The sequence below is a fragment of the Podarcis cretensis genome (assembly GCF_951804945.1).
Source record: "Podarcis cretensis genome assembly, chromosome: 11".
NCBI lineage: Eukaryota > Metazoa > Chordata > Lepidosauria > Squamata > Lacertidae > Podarcis > Podarcis cretensis.
The window spans coordinates 48644944-48665999 of record NC_137180.1 but is presented as its reverse complement, the minus strand read 5'-3'; the positions used below and the strand labels follow the sequence as shown (position 1 = coordinate 48665999).

The following is a 21056-nucleotide window of genomic DNA, read 5'->3' as shown; positions in this document are numbered from 1 at the left end:
CCACAGCGTTCTTAAGAAGAGTATCCCTAGGTAACTGTGCACAGGAATCCAGCCTTATTGTCTAAATGTGCTTAGGACTGCAACCTTGAGTTCTGATCCTATATATGTTTACTCATAGAAGCAAATCCAGTTGAGTTTAGCATGGTTATACGCAAGTAAGTAGCTCTAGAAATGTATTGGGCATCAGGTTCTGAATATGTTTTCCTAGGAGAGGATCCCTATGGATAATGTGGTAAGGCTTTGTGCCACTTGAAAACAATGGACAGCTCATATAAAATATGCCAACATTTAATTTTCTAAATTATAGAGGAATGTATGATATGAAGGCATTTGTACTTTGCCAGTGGAAGTCAAAAGCTACAGCTGATGGAGCATGTGTGAAAAGAACATGTTATTTCCATAGTTGCTACTTTTGATCCATGTTATTTCCACAGTTGATATGTCACCCTAACTGTATCTACTCAGCTGTGGCAATGTGCAGGAAGCATCCAGTACATACAAAACAGTAAATTACATCCTTAACACAATTCTGTAATGCCCACAGAGAAAGCATTAAGCGAAAAACAAACCAAGCATTAGCATGTTATGAAATAAAAATGGGAGAAATTAAGCCTGCATCACTGAAGTGCAAATAAACACAAAAGGAACAGATGCTCAGACCAAAAATGGGTTGTAGGCACAAGAATATGGGCACAATTAACTGCAGGTGCAAAACCAGAGACCCAGCTGCAAAACTCCCATGTTTTCACACTGAGATATATATTTTTGTCGGGGTACTCAGTCCCATGCAACATATTAGCAAGTGTTAATATTCACCAAACATGATCTTGGGCAGCCAGGTCCTATGGTCCAGCTAAAATGGAAATCCTTGGGAACCAATGTTTCTTCATTTCAAAATCTCTCTCTTGTGCTAATGATCAGAAAGCTGTTGAGTAAGATAATGTGTATTATTATTATTATTATTATTATTATTATTATTATTATTAATATACTGCCCTAAACCCTGAGGTTTCAGGGCAGTTCACATAAAAAGATCACAGTATATAAAATTAAAATAAAAGCAAAAACCAAATAATACCTCCTGTATCACAGGAGTAGAAATTTGACAACTTTTCAGCAGGCTAAAGGTGGAGTGGCAAGGGCTACAGGCAGGGAGCCTTTTACAGAAGGTTGCTTCTCCTACTATGCAACCCCAATTTTTGAATTGTGGCAGGGGAATCATGCACACAGGACACATTTGTGCATGCAGTTTCCTATCCAGATGGGAAAAGGCACATGGAAGCCAGCTTCCATGTATATAGAGCTCTAGCTGGCTCCGGGTAAAGGGATTCAGATATAGATTAATAACTGATAAAGTTAATCAGATTTTGAAATAATAATTATGAAGTTTGTCAGATCCCCTATTATATTGTCCAGATATTGAACTGTATCCAATTGTGATTTGTAAATAATCTCTATCTCTCTTGTGGCTACCACTATTGCATCATGTGAGCACACACGTGTAATACATGAAGAATGATGTATATTGCTGGCAATCTATTTATCTAACCCAGAGATCAGCAAACTTTTTCCACTGTCCCTCAGAGCTTGTGGGGGGCCAGAATAAATTTTGGGGGGAAATCCCCCTGACTCGCCCCTCCCTTCTCCACAGCACTGGACGAGCCCCGGTGGCTGTTTACCTGTGCCTTGCGAGTGGCAGGGGCTGGCGGCTGCACGATGAGTGGTGTGAAAGGGCTGTCTCCGGAGAGGGGCTGCTAAAAATGGCACTCAGCCAACCGCGGTTCAACAAAGCCCAGCCTCCTTCCTCCTCTAGGCAGGGCGGGGAGAAGCCAGGAGGGAGGGAGGAGATGCCGCTGCCATGGTGTGTATGAGGGAAGGGGGGTAATGGAGCAGCCTCAATGATCAGAATCCCCACACTGATCCACGCGGCGATTCCTGGACTGTCCGTGGGCCAGATCCACAAGGCAATTGGGCCGGCTCCGGCTCCGGCTCCCGGGCCTTAGCTTGCCAACCCATGATCTAACCCCCTGCTGTAGAGCACCTTATGCCTGCACAAGCGACGCTGACACAAAACCCCACACATAAAGTAAAATAGAAACATCGCCACCCAACCCACCATGGCCCCTCCACCTCTTCCCCCCTTTTTCTTCCTAATGTAACACTAATGTCTCAACAAATGAATCTGATCTGTAGAAAATGTAACTTGGAAAAAAAGAGACATTGCACATACTTTTGTAAACCAAGAAATCTTTAATAAAAAATACATTTTAAAAAATGGAGGTGAGGTATGAAGAAGTGTGAGATTAAAACAAATGTTCAATATAACAACAAGGCAAGAAATGGTTCTTGTTTCTTCTGGAATGATGTTGTCCATCAATGAGTTTTTAGAATCTAATTGATGCCATAAGGTTTCAGGGTGGGGGGATAGTAATAATGATCTACTATGCTACCAAGAGCAATAGAATGAAGAAATCAAAGTCTGCAGGAGGTGATAATAGAACTGTAACAACAATAGTTTCTCAGCACCCCAATAACCAAATAACCCATTTATAAATTAGTGCAGACTGTTAATATAGAATGTATGCTCTACATTGTATGTCAGACAAGTTATCGTGTGGATTCTAGCTTAATTCAGTGCCCTTATGTACACTTTTAATTCAACGTCCTTTTCTACTTGCTGACTCTTGAGACTATTAGCTCTACAAATGTCATGCATTATTTGCACAGCCAAATAGAACTTTGCTTTGTTCATCTTATCAGATATACTATTCTCTTCTGGTCTCTATTAAGCATTCAAATTCACATGACTTTGTTTACACAAAGCTGTGACATACTGATCTATCAATGTCTCTCTTGAGAATTGATTTCATGTACAAACAATGCTAGCTTTGGACACAGATTACACCATTCTTTTCCTCTTTATATACTGGGCTTTTAGCTTTTGCTGCAGGTATGAAGTTCCTAAACTGAAGAGAATAAAGCTACCTGGAAAGTTAATAAAAGAAAACAAATCTAGACCAGGGGTACCCAATTTATGTATTTTTGAAGGCGTTTCTATCATCAAATATGTATGTTTGCAAACATATATAACCTAAAAGCAAGATAGGATAGAACACTGAAGTTGAAAACATTCGTCTTTTCCTTACAAATTAAAATGTGGGTAAACTTTTTATGTTGCTGCTTAATTAAAATTGGGTAGGGGCAGCAACATTCACCATCAGCATGGCAAAACACGTCTGCAGTGTATTCATGTCCATGTGTGATGACAAGGCTTGCCCTATAATGAGAAATGAATCTGAGGAATCTAATGCTGCTCATCCAAGCTCACTGTGGAAAAATAAAGGAAGTAGGAGTTCATGAGCATTCTCCAGTGACATCTTCTGCTGTCTCATATCTAAGTCGTTGGCTAAGTTGTTGGCAGAGGGATAGTGGCTTGCTGGACTAAAGCAAGCACAACCCTGCTTGAAACAGGCTGTGAGCAGGGCTGTCCTTGCACCAATCCAGCTTGTAGCAGCTTTTGGTGATCACTCCTGCTTGAAATGTGCACATCACCTCTACTAACAACTGAACAAGGCTCCAGCCTCACATGATGTATCTGTTGCATTTGTCAACCCTCCATGAGTGCTGAACTGAGGCTGTATTCATATAACTATGTTATCTGCAAAAAATCAATAAATAACATTTTTAAAGGCTTGTCCTAGTCAATATCATTAAAGTGAAATATTTGCAGTGACACTGTCATTGTTTTTTAGTGTGTGTTGTTGTTTGTCTTTTCAAATTTTACAAAAGAAAATGTAATACTTATAACATTGATTATCCTTTCTCCCGAGGCCAGCATAAAATGTGTGAATATGCTAGCAAAATTAATATTTCATTAAAGGAAGGATTACATTTCTCATACAGTTACAGCTACACATGTAAGTTAAATTATTTGAACTATGATTTTGGCAATGTTATATGCTTGGGTAATTTTCAGCTTCTGGTTGCATAGTGCAAGGTAATGAATCAGCATTAGAACAGGCTGTCAGAATGCTTTCACATGGTTCTAGAACACACATTATTTAGGACAGGTTCTGAAGACAGGCTTATTAAAGCTAAGGCATCTACATCTGGGCAGTGCCTGAATGAGAAGACCATTTGCATTCCTAACCAATTTCACTGGCTGGCACAGAAATAGGACTTCAGACACAGATCTTAGATTGCCAGCAGGATCACGCGGATGCAGGGTGCAAACTATTTAAGAATTAAAAGTTAATGACGAGAGCCCGGGTGCTGGTGAACAGCTGGAAGTGAAGCCCCACCATGGGCAAGAACGAGGCATGGAGACCCCCCCCCCCCCCGGATGGAGGCAGTCCTGGAGCAGCGCTCCAACCTGATTTCCTGCTTCCTGGTGACTCAAGCCCTGACACCCAGGTGGCTGTGTTTTGCATTAAGTTTCTGAATCATCTTTGAGAGACTGCCACCACCCCCAACCCCCAGCACTGAAGCAACCAAAGCTAAGCCATGCTGCTCCAGATAGGGCCGCAGCTGTCTTAGCTGTCAACTTTTCCCTTTTCTTGCGAGGAATCCTATTATGAATGAGGGAATTTCCCTTTAAAAAAGCAAAATGTTGACAGCTATGGCTGATATACAAGCCTGAGAAGGTAGAATGCACTCCTTGCCACAACTGCTACCTGTACCTCCCAGACAGTAATGATACCTAGATACCTGTTTGTCTTGTTAACTATAAAACACCTAGATACCTGATTAAGAAACAATTTTCCAAATTAATTGATATTGTTATAATTTGGCTATCATTGGGGGGAATATTGGAAAATTAATAAAAACTTATTTGTCGAAGAAGAAACAATTTTCCATATGCCATAAACTAGTGTTTCTGGGGGAATAATAATTGTTGCTGTAACGTGAGCACTTCTACAAGGCTTTTAAAATAGTCCTCAGTTTCTTATATGCCTTATTTATACACTGCACTTTCTGAATAAATAAAAATTACTGCTGAAGGAAATCACTAAAGGGCTATTACTATTTAAAGTACTTTTGTCAACATTTTATCTACTTTCAACAGACATGGCTATTCCTTAAAATAGTATGTTGTATAATAGAAACAGCTATTAATCACAATATGTAATTATAAAGATGTACTGCCAGACCAGTACTTAAATGTACCATTGAACCATTATTTAAACCTCATTGGAATTAATGAGAAGTACAGAATAATATTTAAATTGTATAAAAGCTCAAATTCTTGTCACTTTTTTGCCTCTCTCAGTATTAAAACTTTTATTCAGAAGTATGTTGCCAACCTCACAGATTATCAGATACTATGTTGGAATATGGCTGCAAGGAGGACCCATACTGATTTCATTAGACATTGAGTTAATGAGTTTTGCTATAATTCAGTGGATCTAGTGACAAATAGGTATAGCTTCCTAGCATTTATAATTAATACACTGGGAATCCATGACTTTCTGTATGTATGATATTCAGCAACATACACATTCAGATTATATGCTTTTGATGACACACTCTTTGATCACATGCTATGGAAGGAAGAGCATAAACAATCTGAGTGAATAGTGAAAAAATCACTGATACAGTAATTGTATTCTCCAGTGTCTTAAATTGGTGGTTTTCAAACTATTCCTAAGAACCCTGGGATTCCTCGGGATCTTCTCAGGAGGTTCTTAGTGTGAAAATCAGCAATGTCAGAAAGACATCTTATTCACCACTACTGAACTTCCTCTATGACCAGGGAAGGGGGACCTGTCACTGACTTCAGTTCCCATCAGCTCCAGCCAGCATGTTCAGGGATGATGGGAGTTGTAGTCCAGCAATATCTGTTGAGCTGTAAATTCCCCACCCATATCCTACAATGTCTTATATTGAGAAAACACTGGACACATTATAGTGCTCAAGAGTCCATTTTGAGGATGAGCAATTACCTAAACCTTTGTGGCTTCACTGGCACTCTAGAACAGGATAGCAATGGAATGCTCTCCAGATATTGTTCTATTACAACTCCTATCAGCCCCAGCCAGCATAGCCAATGGGTCAGGGATGAAAAGAGTTGTAGTCCAACAACATCTGGTAGACAAAATATTGGCTACCCCTGTTCTAGAATGCTTTGCCACATATAGGGCTTCTGCAAGCAGGACCCAGCAACAAAATTATGCAGTATGGACATCTTCTGTTCATGGTTTCAGCTACTCCAATCCATTCTTCCTTCCAGTTTTCTGTCCCCCCCCCAACTGACCCCAAAGTCTGTATTTAGTGTCTAGTGAGCATTCTCAGTCCTCATTGACTTGGGTTTCTTCCTCCATTTTTATGTTTTTTTTAGGGCAGGTACTACATCAAAGTCATTGATTTCTCCATTGATGTCTATGGCAGCTATCTGAAGTTCCTTGGAACATTTTCAAATCATTTTTTTGGTGTGGAACAGGAATAATAATAATAATTTTATTATTTATACCCACCCATCTGGCTGGGTTTCCTCAGCCACTCTGGGCGGCTTCCAACAGGATGTTAAAAACACACTAAAAGGTCAACATTAAAAACTTCCCTAAACAGGGCTGCTTTCAGATGTCTTCCAAAAGTCTGGTAGTTGTTTATTTCCTTGACATCTGATGGGCATTCCACAGGGTGGGCGCCACTACCAATAAGACCCTCTGCCTGGTTCCCTGTAACCTCATGTCTCGCAGTGAGGACTAGTCCTGTCCTATGACAACTTGCAAAGGTTGCAGTACTCTGAAAATACCACGGCTTGTCTTTCTACACCATTGGTTTTGCTTTATTTATTTGACATTTCTGCCTCCTCCTCCCCCCAGTTGGCATGTATGGTAGGTTAGGGAAAGAGGTCATGACTTACCCCAGGCTATGCGGTGGCTATGTGACTAAGCAGGGACTTGAATGCGGGTCTCACCCACTCTTGCCCAACATTTATCCACTTCATCCAAGTTGGTTCTTGTATAGTTATCAAGATTATTTGATGAATGCAAATCTTCTCTCTAGAAGGTGAATGTCACTACAAAGCTAGCAGAAGTGCTGATATATTTGCAATCAATGTTTCCCATCACAGAATGGGGATTTCCCTAATCAGAAGAAAGGTATAAATATAGCATTGAGCTGGTGAACCATTGCAGCTAAGAATATGAACAATGAACTTAGGTCCCCTGCTTCAAATTTCACCTTGGCCTTAAACTCTCTAGGCTACATTAGGCAAACCACAACCTCTCAGCCTCTGCCCTGCATCTGCAATATGGGGATAACTGACCTACTTAGAGAGTTGTTTTAAGAATAGGGTATGAAACAATTCACCCATGGAAGATGTTTTATTCTACTTTAGTTTGTTATTTTGATCTAAATGGGAATATATTGCTTTTCTATAACTTCTGCAACTTTTAAAACCATTTTCCATCTTAAAACTATTTTCCATCATCAGCCTAGATAGCTCAGTTGGTTAGAGCGTGGTGGTGACAACGCCAAAGTTGCAGGTTCAATCCTCATATGGGACAGTTGCATATTCCTGCATTGCAGATGTAGGACTAAATGATCCTCAGGTTTCCTTCCAACTCTATGATTCTAATAAACTTTTATCTTCTTTCATAAACCTATGTAGTCTCAGCTTGCTGTAAGCACTCTCATGCCTGGAAACCATATCTTGTGTTACCTTGAGAGGCTTCAGGGAGACCCCAGGGGAGAGTTTAAGCTGATTCATAAGGGGTAGCCTGGTATATACACTCTCCCCTTTTATCTGGTAGCAATGACTTGTTTAAAGTGGAAGAGTGGACTGAGCATAGGGGTACACTGTGTTTGCTAGGAACACTTTCCCCTCAGACAGAACAGGACGTAGGGTGGCCCACCACTTCTAATACTCCCTTTCCAATACCCCTTTCCCTGAGTAGCACAGGAAATAGGGGATCCTGCAGGAGGCACCATCACAATGGTACGCAATGCGCTCTGGGATCCTTCAGGTGAGCAAAACTTTTTTGCAATTCAATATGTTATGTATCTTCAGGTAGAACAGAATCATGAGTGCTGATAGCATCTTTATCTGTTTAACGTTATAGCTGGGAGCTGTTATGCTCTGAAGCTGCTCACTGGCACTGTCTGTCAAACCCACTGCCTCAGCTTTCAAAAAGCTGTACTTGTCAGTTTTCATATTAAGCACATATCACATGGTAAATCAGATGGTTGAAGAAAAACAATCAGTACCAACCCCCCCTCAAAAAAACCCCAGATTTTGTTGCCAAGCAGTGGTGATTCAGCCAAAGCAGAAAACCTATGAAACATTATAAAAGGTAAAGGGACCCCTGACCATTAGGTCCAGTCGTGACCAACTCTGGGGTTACGGCACTCATCTCACTTTATTGGCCAAGGGAGCCGGCATACAGCTTCCGGGTCATGTGGCCAGCATGACTAAGCCGCTTCTGGCGAACCAGAGCAGCACACGGAAACGTCATTTACCTTCCCGCTAGAGCGGTACCTATTTATCTACTCGCACTTTGATGTGCTTTTGAACTGCTAGGTCGGAAGGAGCAGGGACCGAGCAACGGGAGCTCACCATGTCACGGGGATTTGAACCGCTGACCTTCTGATCGGCAAGCCCTAGGCTCTGTGGTTTAACCCGCAGTGCCACCTGCGTCCCCATGAAACATTATAGAATGGTATAAAAGCATATGTGGGGTTTTCTTTTTTAAGCCAGTTTGTCTGTCACTTGCTCTCACTGCTCATTTGCAGCTGTGGATCTCCTTTATCAGGACAGTTAAGGATTTAACATTCCATACAACTGCTACTAGCACTGATTATTTTTCATATTGTAATGGCAGGTTAGATACTTCACAAAACAACAAATGATGTGCTCCCTCTTCCATTTCAACCCCCTTTCACAAAACTCTACTTTCTCTATCCTTCATGCTCCCCATCCATCACTGTGGTCATTGCTTCAGTTAGAAGTGAGATTGCAGCCACATATAACGTTTTCATTAGATTGTATCACCTATATATGGACTGTTGGCAATTTAGACTGCAATTCAAAGTCCACTTACCCATGAATAAGCCCTACTGAATTCAATTGGACTTACTTCTGAGTAGACATGGTTCAGATTGCAGCTTGCATGATGAGACCTTGTTGGAGGGGTTTGTCAAACATTTGGACATTGGAAAGAGTGTAAATGCAAAGTATAATTAAGCCATACTAGTAACCTTTGATGAAAGGTATTTAGGCCCTGCTCCAGGTTTTAGGAACACTGGATGAGTTTCTATTGGTGGTACTGCCAGACTTCCCCTCTCCCAAACAAGTAAACAGTCAGGTAGGCTTACCTGTTGGCAGTGATGTAAAGAGCTAGGAGACAAGTGACCACTGATTAGCAGCTTGTAGCTGACACATTTTATCTTCCACAGCACTGTTAGAGATTAAATGTGGCAGCTGCCAGGCACCCACCTGAGCTAAGTATCCCTTTAGCTCCCAGGCCATTACAGTGATACCCTGGCAGGTAAGCACACCTGGTGGAGTCGCTGCCAAGTGATGGCTGGGGATGGTGACAGACATCTAGGCAAAGCATCAGCTCAGCTATCCCCTGCTGGAGTGTGTGGCTGGTAGCAATTGCCCCCGTATGCTGAACACCAATGCTGGGCTTGTAGATGCTGTTGCTGGCCAAAAAAACTTCAGTATTTTTTTTTTAAGATTCAGCATTTGATTTTTAAAAGACTATTCTAAAAGAGTCAGGATAGTATAGTGGTTAGAGTGTCAGACTAGGGCTCAGGAGACCCCCAATCAAATCCCCCCTCAGCCATGAAGCTCACTAGGTGTCCTTGGCCAGCTACTATTTCTCAGCCTAACCTACCTCACAGGGTTATTATGAGGATAAAGTGTGTGGGGGGGAGTCAACACTGTCTTGAGCTCCTACCAGGAAAAGTGGGATGTGAAAATCTAATTAATAAAATGGGGGATAAATAAATAAAAAAACTCTGAAGAAAGTTAGATGAAAACGAATTGTTCCATCTGTAATACATGTTAACACCCCCCCTTACATATTTGTAGTTATTTGTAACATCCAAAGGGATGTCAAAAGATTTGAGTTTCCCCACCCCATTAGCTATGGCTGTTCATATGCCATGTGTTCTGCTAAAGTAAAAGGCATTACCAAACACCTCTCATCTTTTGTTTATTATAATTAAACTGGAGTCACTTTTACATAAATATCTGCAGTTTCCCCTTCAGTGATTTGAAGTTACAGGTACACGATTCATGGAATATAGCCTAACAGCTCAATCCTCTGTCTTTCTCAGATAAAAAGTCCCATCATGTTCAGTGGGACTGACTGTTAGCCAAGTGTGGCTAATGAGTTGAGCCTGACTTGAGAGTAGACTCCATTTCTTAGTGGTACTTACTTTTGAGTAAACAAGCATGGGATCAGGTTGCACGTCTGATATGAATTACTGGGTACCAGACTTTTCATCTTATTTTCTTAATTTACTTTTTAAAGAACTGAAACTTAGTTAATGGGAGATATAAAGTACTGTCTGCCTAAGGAAAATGTGTCCTAGTGGTGATATTAGACAAAAAGCATGAAAAATGTTTTTCAAAACACTAGAGTGCATAAAGCATTAATGAACATTAATGTCTAGAACTGCATATATTACATGAAAAAGGATGTGTATGTGTTTAAATTACAAATCACATTCTTTATGTTGTTATGGTTTTTTGGGTTTATTTTTTTTAAATAGCAGTTCTGTTTTTTAAAAAATCACATCATGGAGTGACATATGTTTCTGAATACACAAATTAATGTTTAAAAGACTATGAGAATCTTTAAAAGCCAATAATTTCTTTAAAATCTCATATTAAGTGTGATCTAGCTGTCTGATTCTTGGGTTCTGTATGCTTTGGCACAACAGAAGAAACAGAATCATTTTTCTTCATACTCCTGAGAGAAACTTCACTGGACCGTACCATTACCCAGATAAAAAAGGAAGATGGCTTATTGTTACCCATTAATTTGCATATTTCTTTTTTAAAAAATGTTATAAATGAATCCATAATACCATTGTAAAAATGTTAAAGTATACATCTATGAAATAAAATGGTCAAACCTGAGGTAAATATTTGAGGGCAAATATGGACTCTTTCCTAAAAGGAGTTCAGTGGCCCAGTCCGTAGTCTGAGGGGAATAGAAAGGCGAAGGATTTCTTCAAGTCAAAGGGCCACTCTGGAAATCTTACAGGGCTTCATAGTTATATCTTAGGAGACTTTATGAGTCCCTCTTAATTATTTTGAGGATATAGCATATTGTAAGGTCTGTTGGGAGCGCCATTTGACATCAATATCACTATTCCCGCCGCCCCCCCCCCCCTACAATTCAAGCAAGGGTAATTTCCAGATTTTCTTCGTGATAATGAGATAAAAAAGGGAACTATCAAGAGGGACATTTGCTTAAATGTTGTTCACTGCTTTGCGTATTTGTAATTAAAAGGTGGTTTTGAAGTGTATTTAATGAGCAAGCATTAGATATTCAGCCCATATGAGAGATAAGGATTACCTTCTGAGTAAATGAAGGCAATGAGCAGGTGAGGAGAGAGTAATTTCTAAACACACCTAATATAAAATGAGTAAAACACATAGTTGTGGGTTTCGTTTTTTTAAAAAAATGATTAATCACGTGAAATTAGTTCTCTGAAGTCCTATGGGGCAGTTGTTCTCTTAATCCTTGCTAAGTTCTATAGGATTTAAATATTTTTGATTTTTTTTTAAAGGTACTCTGAGATGTTTGGCTGGATCATATGGGTTTACCTAATGATGGGCCTTTTGTTTATGTGCTTCCAGAATGGCTGAAAATTTTAATAATGTAGTGCTATGGATGTCTACTCAGAAGTAAGACCCATTAAGAACCATTAAATTCAATGGAGCTTACCATCATGCAAGTGTATATAGAATTTCAGACTTAAATCAATTCAGGATTTTAATGTTTGTATGTTGTTTTATCGTATATTTGAATGCTGCTTATTTTTTTATGATATTATGCAATCTAGAATTTTTCTCAGATAAAAAATTTATAGGTACTAGATGCAGAATAGACTCACTGAAATAAATGGACAAGTTACTGGACTCGATTTATTTCAGTACATCTACTCTGAGAATGACTAAAATCTCACCATTATTAGCAATTGGTGACTGGTTTTTCATTGTTCAAGGGAAATTGAGAGTCGGTTATAAGCACTGTTATCACATATTAAAACTTTTAAACATTCTATTTTAGGTATTATTACCTAAAACATGGATTTGCAGTGCAGCATTTTTGTGGAAGAATAAAGAATCACAAATTTATGACAAGGTAAGGAGGAAGCAAGAAAAGGTAAGAAAATACAAATGTTTTTCTGTCTGAAACTTCCAACATTCAGCTTCATAGGATGGCCCCAAGTATTATGAGAAAGTGAGAAAAATTTCACTTTCTCCACAGTATGCATAATATAATGTCTCCTAATAACCCTTCCTTTTCAAATGAAAAAAGCCCAAAATGATGTTTTCAACACAGGGGAATTGCTCCAGCCGCTTGATAATTTCAATTGTCCTTTTCCAGTTGCATGAATTCAGGAGAAGGTGTCACCCCCCCCCCCCGGGCATGGAGGGTGGTAAAGTAGGCCCAGACCCAAGGACATGATAGAGTCCTACTCCTTCTCATGGGATATTAATTGTGTGGGGAAATTAAATGTCCAAAGAGGGTTATTGTATTCTAAAAACATTACACCATGACAAATAGAAGAATGTGTTCAAAATGCAAAAAAAAAGAAAAAAAAAGAATATTTTTCTGCTCCGCTGCATGAATATTTTGACATATTTACACAAAGTAACTATGAAACTATCTTAGATAACACTCAATTCTTATTACTTTAAATTATTCCATTAACCCAAGTATTTCCTAAACTTGCAAAACGCTATACAAATGCAAATTAATCATCTTCAATTCCAGATTATATTCCAGTCTAAAAAGCTATTTGTTGATACATTTGTACATGTAAGGCAAGCAAAGCAGGTATGCAATGAGTGAAAACCTTATTATAAAATATTGGACATGTAGGTTTGTACCAGTCAAGTTGTCACTGTAGTAGTTGAAAAGCATTAGAGTAGTATATGGATTAGCTATTTACCATCTAAATAAAAGTTAAATGTATTTTAACTTGTTAGTCTTTATGGCGCCAGAAAACTCTTTGTTGCACTTAAATTGCTCCATTTGTATCCCAAGGTTAGAATAGCACTTTATCCTGTGAAATTGCAAATTCCAGTGGGTTAGGTGTGTTAGTGTATAAAAGCAAATACAAAAAGGATCATGTGACACCTTAAAGACTAAAAAAATGTATTGTGTTCATGAATGCTGTTGCCTGAGTCTTTACCTTTAAAGTAAAGGACTATTATTTGGGCTTCTTGCAAGCTAGGCTTGGTTAACTTGCCCAAGGCTACACTGTGAATTTCAGAGTCAAGTAAGAATTTGAACCCAGATTTTGGTATTCCAACTCAACACTCTCTTAGTGAGGGTATTACTCATTTTGTACTACTGATACGACTGGTGTAATGTTTCTGACATCTAGAAGTAACAAAAGGCTCAGTAGTTTAGATCAGGGGTCGGCAACCTAAGGCCCATGGGCTGGAAGCAGCCCGCAGAGGTCGTTCAAGCGGCCCACAAACAGAGCTGCCCGCTCACGTGCTGTGATAAACTGGCGCAGTGTGGCACAGGGACCCGCTTCTGCGGTGCCAGAAATTAAACCTGCGCATGCGCAGAAATTCAAAATTGTGTCTGCGCAGACACAGATGCCGAAAATTGCACGGGCGCATGATCCAGCCCAGGGAGGGATCTCTGCCGGACCGATCCGGCCCAGGCAAGATAAACCTTGCTGACCCCTGGTTTAGACCGCAGCACCACCCACTTGGTGGTTTGAATCCGAGTGACGGAGTTTGCTCTTGCTGCTCTGTCCCAGCTCCCGCCAACCTTAGCAGTTCAAAGCATGCCAACGTGAGTAGATAAGTAGGAACCGCTGCAGCGGGATGGTAAGCAGCATTTCTGTGCACTCTGGCACTCGTCACAGTGTCCTGCTGTGCCAGAAGTGGTATAGTCATGCTGGCCACATGACCCTTAATGCTGTCTGTGGACAAATGCCAGCTACCTTGGCCTGAAGCGAGATGAGCGTCGCACCCCATAGTCAAATTTGACTGGACTTAACCGTCCAGTGGTCCTTTACCTTTAGAAGTATCAATTTCAATAGAATTTTTTTTTAAATTGAAATTCTTATATTAAATTATGCAAAAGGTATAACAGGTCTAGGAGCTTTGGTCACCAGGTAATAATATGCTTAATACATTCAGAAACAACTTTGTAAATAGGCTGTAGCTCTGCAACTCATGATATTATATATGATGCTCAGTACAGTATTTATGTTGTTCACCCTGCATCTAAACTTTCAGAGCGGTGCTGATTTCTGTATTAATTACAGGGCAGCATGGATATGTTAGTGTCTGTTTCTGGATTCATTTTCAGAATACAGTTCTGCAAATAAGGGAATTTCCTGCTAAGGTTGCCTAGAAATAACTCAAAAGTTTTCTGGGCTTTTTGTGCTTTTTCCACAGGAGGGCACAATTTGGCTCTTTACATTTATACTTAGTATGAACAGTCTACATTTTAAAAAGGAAATCCTGACTGCACAAGGCAAAGTGTATCTGAGCAGATATTTTTTGGATCTGCCTTATTAAAATATATTAATATTTCAATATTTGAGAAAACCACATTTAACTAAACTTGTTTTGTTATAGTCTTCAAACTATGTTTTAATGTATAGACCTGACTGAATGAAAACCTGTAGAGGGTGGTACTACTCAGAGTAGACCCACTGAAATTAATGAATATGACTAAGTTAGGTCCATGAATTTACTTAGGTTTATTTAAGTAACACCCTAAATTTAAATTTAAGAGCACAACTACATACGGTTTATGACCAAACAAGTATTTAGCTTGTAAATAATTTACAGATGAAATATGAGATTAATTCTTATGCTTTTTTTGCAACATACTTTAAATTGCCCGCAAATACTTTTTACCAACATTTTTCTCAGAATACATCTTATGTGAAGAAATTAAATTCATAACATTTTAACCTATATATTTTATACAAGACAGGTATTCTGGATTTTTTATCAAAAAAATTCACCATACCATAATTCCCAAACATATAGTAAACGAAGAATTTAATGACACTTTTAGTTAATGGAGAAATACGTTACCCCTAAGTTTCTGCACCGAAACAATCTGCTTGTGGGTATACTACTGCTTTGGTATCTAGGACCTGCTACCTGTAATAATACTTGAAAACACATACAATTTAAAAAGTTAGTCTCTTCTCTACAAACTGTGCAATTATTTTTCAGGATAAATGATACCTAACACGTTTGGGTCACTACCTGGCAAATATGTCTAATTTTGTCTTTACTAAATCTCTTTGAAACAAATGAAACTGAATTTTCATGTCCAATATGATCCTACACATATTTAGTCAGGAAGTCCTACTGTGTTCAGTGGGAATCATTCCCAGGTAAGTGTGTATGGCATTAGTCATGACTAACTGTAGCAGGATTCTAGGTCTTTAAATCTGGAGTATATGTATATTTATTTCCTTATATTCAAAGACTTACAACCCAGAATGTTACAAGTAGCTAAAATCATATTCCTATAGCACAATATGCATAATCTTAAAACTATACCCTTAAAACTATACCCATCTACACACAAGAACATCTTGTTTGTATGTGCTCTTTTGAAACAGGGCCATAGTGCCTAATTTCTGGCAGAGGGTGGCCCTGGATTACTACATTCAAACAACTACATGAGGTTGAGCTCTGAGCATTATGGAAAACTGACTCAAGTAGAAATACTGTATTTAAAAATTGGCACCTTGATTATATTTGGGGAGTTTGAGAGCTCCAAAGCACTGGAAAAAAGCAGGCATTTAAGCCAATTTATATGAATTCCATTTCGTTCCTATTCCATAATCTCACAAACTAAAACAATTTACCTGAAGAGAAAATAGATAGGCTTTCAAGTCCGTCAATGTCCCCTTCTTCCAAGGCTGCCTTCTCAACCCATTATTACACTATTTGCAAGAAATCTGTCAACAACCATCTCAATTTTCCAGCGAAGGAGCCTTCATTTCAATATCACGGATTCCCCCCTCAACGCTATTTCAGAAAACACGGTTTTGGAAAAGCATGCCCATCTGGAAACCAGAATTTTCAGCAGTGAGAACTTCAAATCCGACGATATGGCGATCAGGATCAACACCTTATAAAAGCACACATGCAAGCACGAACGAGAAATTTAATAAAAGAAAACCAGGCGTAAGCAGAAACAAGCTTCCAATATTCCATCTGGATATGAAAGAATGCAGCAGGTATTCCCCCACCCCCCTTTTCTAAATTTCCACTCATCCTCTTCCTTGGGAGTTCTTCGTATTTTCAATCCTCTTCATGTGGCTTTTATCATTTTTAAAAGATAGAAAAAAATGGACAATTTATTTTGCTGAAGTATTTCAGTCGTGTGCCTCATCTTGACAGTTCGTAGATCTTCTCCTCGTAACATCAGGCCTTTATTTGCAAACTCCAGCCTTCCGTATATACATACAGCAAAAGAGAGGAGTGGGGGAAAGAAAGAAAGAAAGAAAAACGGATAAAAAGAGAACAGCAAAGCACCCATATACGCAACTCGGAGCTGCCATCAGACTGAAAAGGCTCCCCAGCGAGTGCATGGATGGATCTCTCGGCTTAGGCAGGCAGGAAAGCAGTGAGCAAGCGAAACAGAAGCAGCAACAGAAGAAGGAGAGGGAGAGAGAAAAAGGGGAGGTTGTTGGTGTTTGGCGCCGGTGGAGGGAGTCATTCCTACAGCTGCACTTCCGGTCGGCATTTTGTTCTGAGAGGGAGCGAGACCGACGCTCACATTCACGCAGGCTCCTTTTCCCCTCTCTCTCTTCTCTCTCTCCTCCCTCCCCATCTCCTCCCTCCCCGGTACCGACTCACCGTGGCCTAAGCAGTCCCCTCCCTGCCCCGCCCCACCCGCCCGCGTACACAGAGGAGGCGGAGAGGCGGCGGCGGTGGTGACGGCGGCGGAAGAGAAGGAACAAGCCGCGGCAGAGGAGATTCCCCCTCCTCCCTCCTCCCTCCCTCCCGCTCGCTCGCTCCTCTCCTCCCTCCCTTCCCGGGGTTGGTCGGTCGGTCGGTCGGTCGTTCGGTGCGTGAGGTGTTTATCGAATCCGGCTCGGCCCCGGCCCGTGTGGATGTTGGCGGCGTGAATCGGGCTTGGTGGGAGGACGACGGCAAGGAGGGGAAGGAAGAAGAAGAAGAAGAGGAGGAGGAGGAGGAAGAAGAAGAAGAAGAAGAAGAGGACGGCGGCGGCGGCGGCGGCGGGGAGGACGGCAAAGACGACGACGGCGGCGGCGACTTAAGGGATTCGCTTCGGCCGCTCCCGCCCGTCCCCGGCTCTACATGTTCGCTGCACTGAGGAGGAGACGGAAGAGGAGCCAGCCCCCCTCCCGGCCCGGATTATTGTTGTTATATTATCTCCCCTCCTCCTCTCGCTCCGCGGCGGCCCAGCGGCGGATCCTCTGAGGAGGGAGGGGGGCGGATTTTTCTCCTTCCTCCTTCCCCCCCCCGCCACCGCTTGGCTTTCGGTTGGCTTCAGACGGTGTTTTGCTCAGGTAAAAGCCCCCCTCTTCCCCCCCTTTCAGGTTTCTCCTCTTCCTCCTCCTCCGCGAAAGGGAAGCCGCGAGCTGGGCCTCCTCTTAGGCGAGGCGGCCCAGTCAGGGGAATTAGCCTTTTCGGCCGGTGTGGGAAAAAGGAGAGGAGTGGGGCGGCGGGGGTGAGGGGAAGAGAAATAATGAGTGGCAGCCGAGGGGTGGGGGGTGTTTTCACGTTTCTCCCCGCCTCCGCCTCCTCCCGGGGTTTGGCGGAGGAGAGAATGGTTTCTGCCGAGCTGCTGGAGGAGCCCAAGCCCGGAGGAGGGCGCAGGCCCAGCGGCCAGCGCGTTCACTCCAGCTCGGGGATTAGAGAGGCGAGGTGGCTCCTGTGTGACAGGCCTCGGCGCCCGAGAGCAAGAGCGGGGAGGAGGAAACAATACAGTTGGAGCAGAGGCCGGGGCACCGAACCTGTGCCATATTTACAACTTCACACCGGCGGGCTGAGCTGAGGGAGGAAGGAGGGGAAAGAAAAGGTCCCAGCCAAATCGCGCGGGGTGGCGGAGAGAGAGAGAGACGGGCGCTCCCACGCGCTCCCTGTGTATGGTTGGCAGCAACTATGTTTCCTTCGAACCTTCGTTGCTCAATCCCGACGGTTCAGATAGTTGGAGTGTACACGGCAAATTTGTTTGGCTGGAGAGGTGATTAATTGTCGCTGGCTCTGTGCAAGGCCTTTCGAATGCGTTCACTACTACTACTGCTACTACTACTGCGTTGATAAAATAAAGGTAGCCCTTTCTGGATGACTGACAGAACGCAAACACCTGCCCAACTCTCAACGTACACTGGCTGCAGCGTGTGCCACCTTTATTTCCCTTTTTTCCATCTCGCTTTCCATAAAAAGATAAATAGTTAGCTGTTGTTGCTCCATGGGAACTAAAACGTTGATACTTTGCAACCACGGATGCCTAAACATCTATGTGGTTGATTGCCACTGTAAAGGCCAAAAACCTTAAATTTGGAATCTCCTCATCAATTGTAGTTAAGCCTGCGGTCCTAAAACATACATGTTGAAGGAAGTGCTACTGAAGTCGATGCAGCATACTTCTGAGTAAACATGTTTAGGATTGGGCTGAGAAATGGGTCAAAATTGTGCAGAATTAGACTGAAGTTTTAATATTTTAAAAACGAAAGTAGATCAATTTCAAATCCATAGGTATTGATTGCGTCCAGGCTGTTTGTGTAATTGGGTGATGCCTCTGTCACTTATCTGAAAGTTTGTTAAGCCTCCTAACATTAAACGGTAGCATATGTAGCATTTTAAAAGATACATATAGAATATTTTGGAAATTATAGATTTATAAATGTTGTTTTAATAGAATGAAATTGTTCCGCATAGCTATGAAGAACTACATTTCATCTGGTTGTGATAGCTATTTTTATATTGCTAGTTGCCAAATGATGTCTTTCAATGATGGTTAGAGCATAGCAACATTTCATAGTGCTAGCTTTCATGATGTTGTAAGTGTTGTATTTGTATTGGAAGTTAGCTGTTATTTAGTGCTTCTCATAAGTAAAGTAACTTTTGTTGTTGTTCATAGAGTACTATTGTGAATTTATGGCTCCTCATACATGTTAATATAGTGACGTTAATATAGCTGTCACACAGAAGGCGTGTTTTTAATGCTGTGAATCTGTGTAGTAGTCAGCAATGTGTCCGTGATTTGTATTGGTCAGGCAGCAGTTTGAATTTTAAAAAGCTTGAAGATCCTGCTGAGCCCCAAACCTGGCCTCCCTCCCTCCCACTAATCTGCCATTCCTGTCTTTGTGCTGCCTGGGCCTGTTAGACACTGTTTGCAACAGGGCCTCAGGCCTATATGCACGGGAGAGGAACCATTTTCAGTTTGAAAAAGCAGCTTTTATTTCTGAACTTTATGAATTGCTGAGCGAGACATGTCGTTTCTAATTGTGCCCGTGTGTGTAACTGAATCTTTGTTTTCCCTAAGCTGTGGTGTATGTAGAGGCATAGGTCTAGTTTACAGGAAAGAAAGGACTGTATGGAAAATAGTTGTACTTGATTGTTTTTCATCATCAGAAAGCGACACTAGATCTGATAATTCTTTTGTCACTTAAGTTACACACAATATGATTTTGCTTAAATTGCGAGATGTTTCTGATCACATTTTGTATAATTCCAGCAAGTTATTTATTTTAGTTCAAGATTTAATTATGAACTAATTTCCTATAGCCACACATTCTCCTACTGCTGTCTTTTACTTTATTCAAAGATTTTGTGTGTTTTGAAGGTGATCATGTAATATATGGAATATGGAAAATTCAGCAGACTTTTTCTACATGTATTCTATGATTTGTATTATTATTTGACCATATTTTTATTTTTATTTATATGAGATTACAAAGTCTCCAGCTTTTTTAAAAAATACCAAGCAGTGGACAGAAAACTTAAAATAGTCTCTAGAAATACTGAACAATTATTTCTTCATTGAATTTCTTGGTTAAATATGTGTGATTAGGATGCCTTAGCTAATAAGCAAATCTTTGTTTCTTGCTTCCTAAAAATTTATATATGATGTACACTTTCCATTTTTTTAGTTCTTGAATAGTTTTTTAATGAAAAGTTCATAAAATAAAATAAGTGCTAAAACACTTACTGTACTTTGTTTTAACAAAGTATAAAACATATCTAATTTTGCAAATATATAATCTTAAATTGAAACTGATTCAGTTCTGTTAAAATTAATGAAAAGGAGATGATTCATATACTGGCTTGTGAACAGGATTTTACTTGTGTAAGCCTTACATTTTATCAAAAAGACACTGCTCTCTCTCCCCCCCCCCCAATTTCTCTAAGCATTTGGGAATGGTGAATGTGTTTTTTGAAAACTGCACATATAGGGATGCATTTTAAATGGTGTGTAAAACTTTAAATTGTGTCACAGGTAACTGCATTTTAGCAGAGTATTACATGTGTTCTATTTTTAATAGTTTTAATTTAAGAAAAAAGTTAACAAATTAGTTTAAACCTTTATTCTAACATTGGAGCTACACATTCTGGCACTACCATATGCCCACACACTTTTGCTCCCCATTTACTTTGTTGAAATGACATACATTCTAACTGCATGGATTAAGTGTGGAATCAATGCCATATATGCACTCAATCTAGGTCAAGGACAATGCCCCTTTATTGTATCTGGTGCCCAGGACAATGCACTTCTAATCCTAAATGGGCAATAAGATGTGCCCATTCACATCTTGTATACTTTATACATATGATGAAACTAGTTAATGCTGAGTAGGGTGAATAATTTACTGTGAATAAAATTATTTCA

At 40.6% G+C, this 21056-nt stretch overlaps 1 protein-coding gene and 1 long non-coding RNA gene across 6 annotated transcripts in view; one reads left to right on the top strand and one right to left on the bottom strand.

The window, feature by feature from the left end:
• LOC307226402 overlaps positions 1-16749 on the bottom strand; it is a 33361-nt gene extending 16612 nt beyond the window's left edge. The window contains exons 1-4 of one of the 3 annotated variants that reach the window (XR_013843371.1): positions 16054-16749; positions 6866-7088; positions 3587-3658; positions 817-925 (exon numbers count right to left, since the gene is read on the bottom strand). This is a non-coding gene — a long non-coding RNA (uncharacterized lncRNA). Of the gene's footprint in view, positions 1-816; positions 926-2257; positions 3659-6865; positions 7089-10389; positions 11078-16053 lie in introns of those variants that run through there. The other 2 variants (XR_013843372.1, XR_013843373.1) reach the window with 2 other exon arrangements.
• Positions 16750-17094: 345 nt separating this feature from the next.
• Positions 17095-21056, top strand: part of NIPBL (NIPBL cohesin loading factor) — a 123227-nt gene continuing 119265 nt past the window's right edge. The window contains exon 1 of one of the 3 annotated variants that reach the window (XM_079994647.1): positions 17095-17727. The gene's annotated coding sequence lies outside the window, so the exon portion shown is untranslated. The remainder of the gene's footprint in view (positions 17728-21056) is intronic. The other 2 variants (XM_079994646.1, XM_079994648.1) reach the window with 2 other exon arrangements.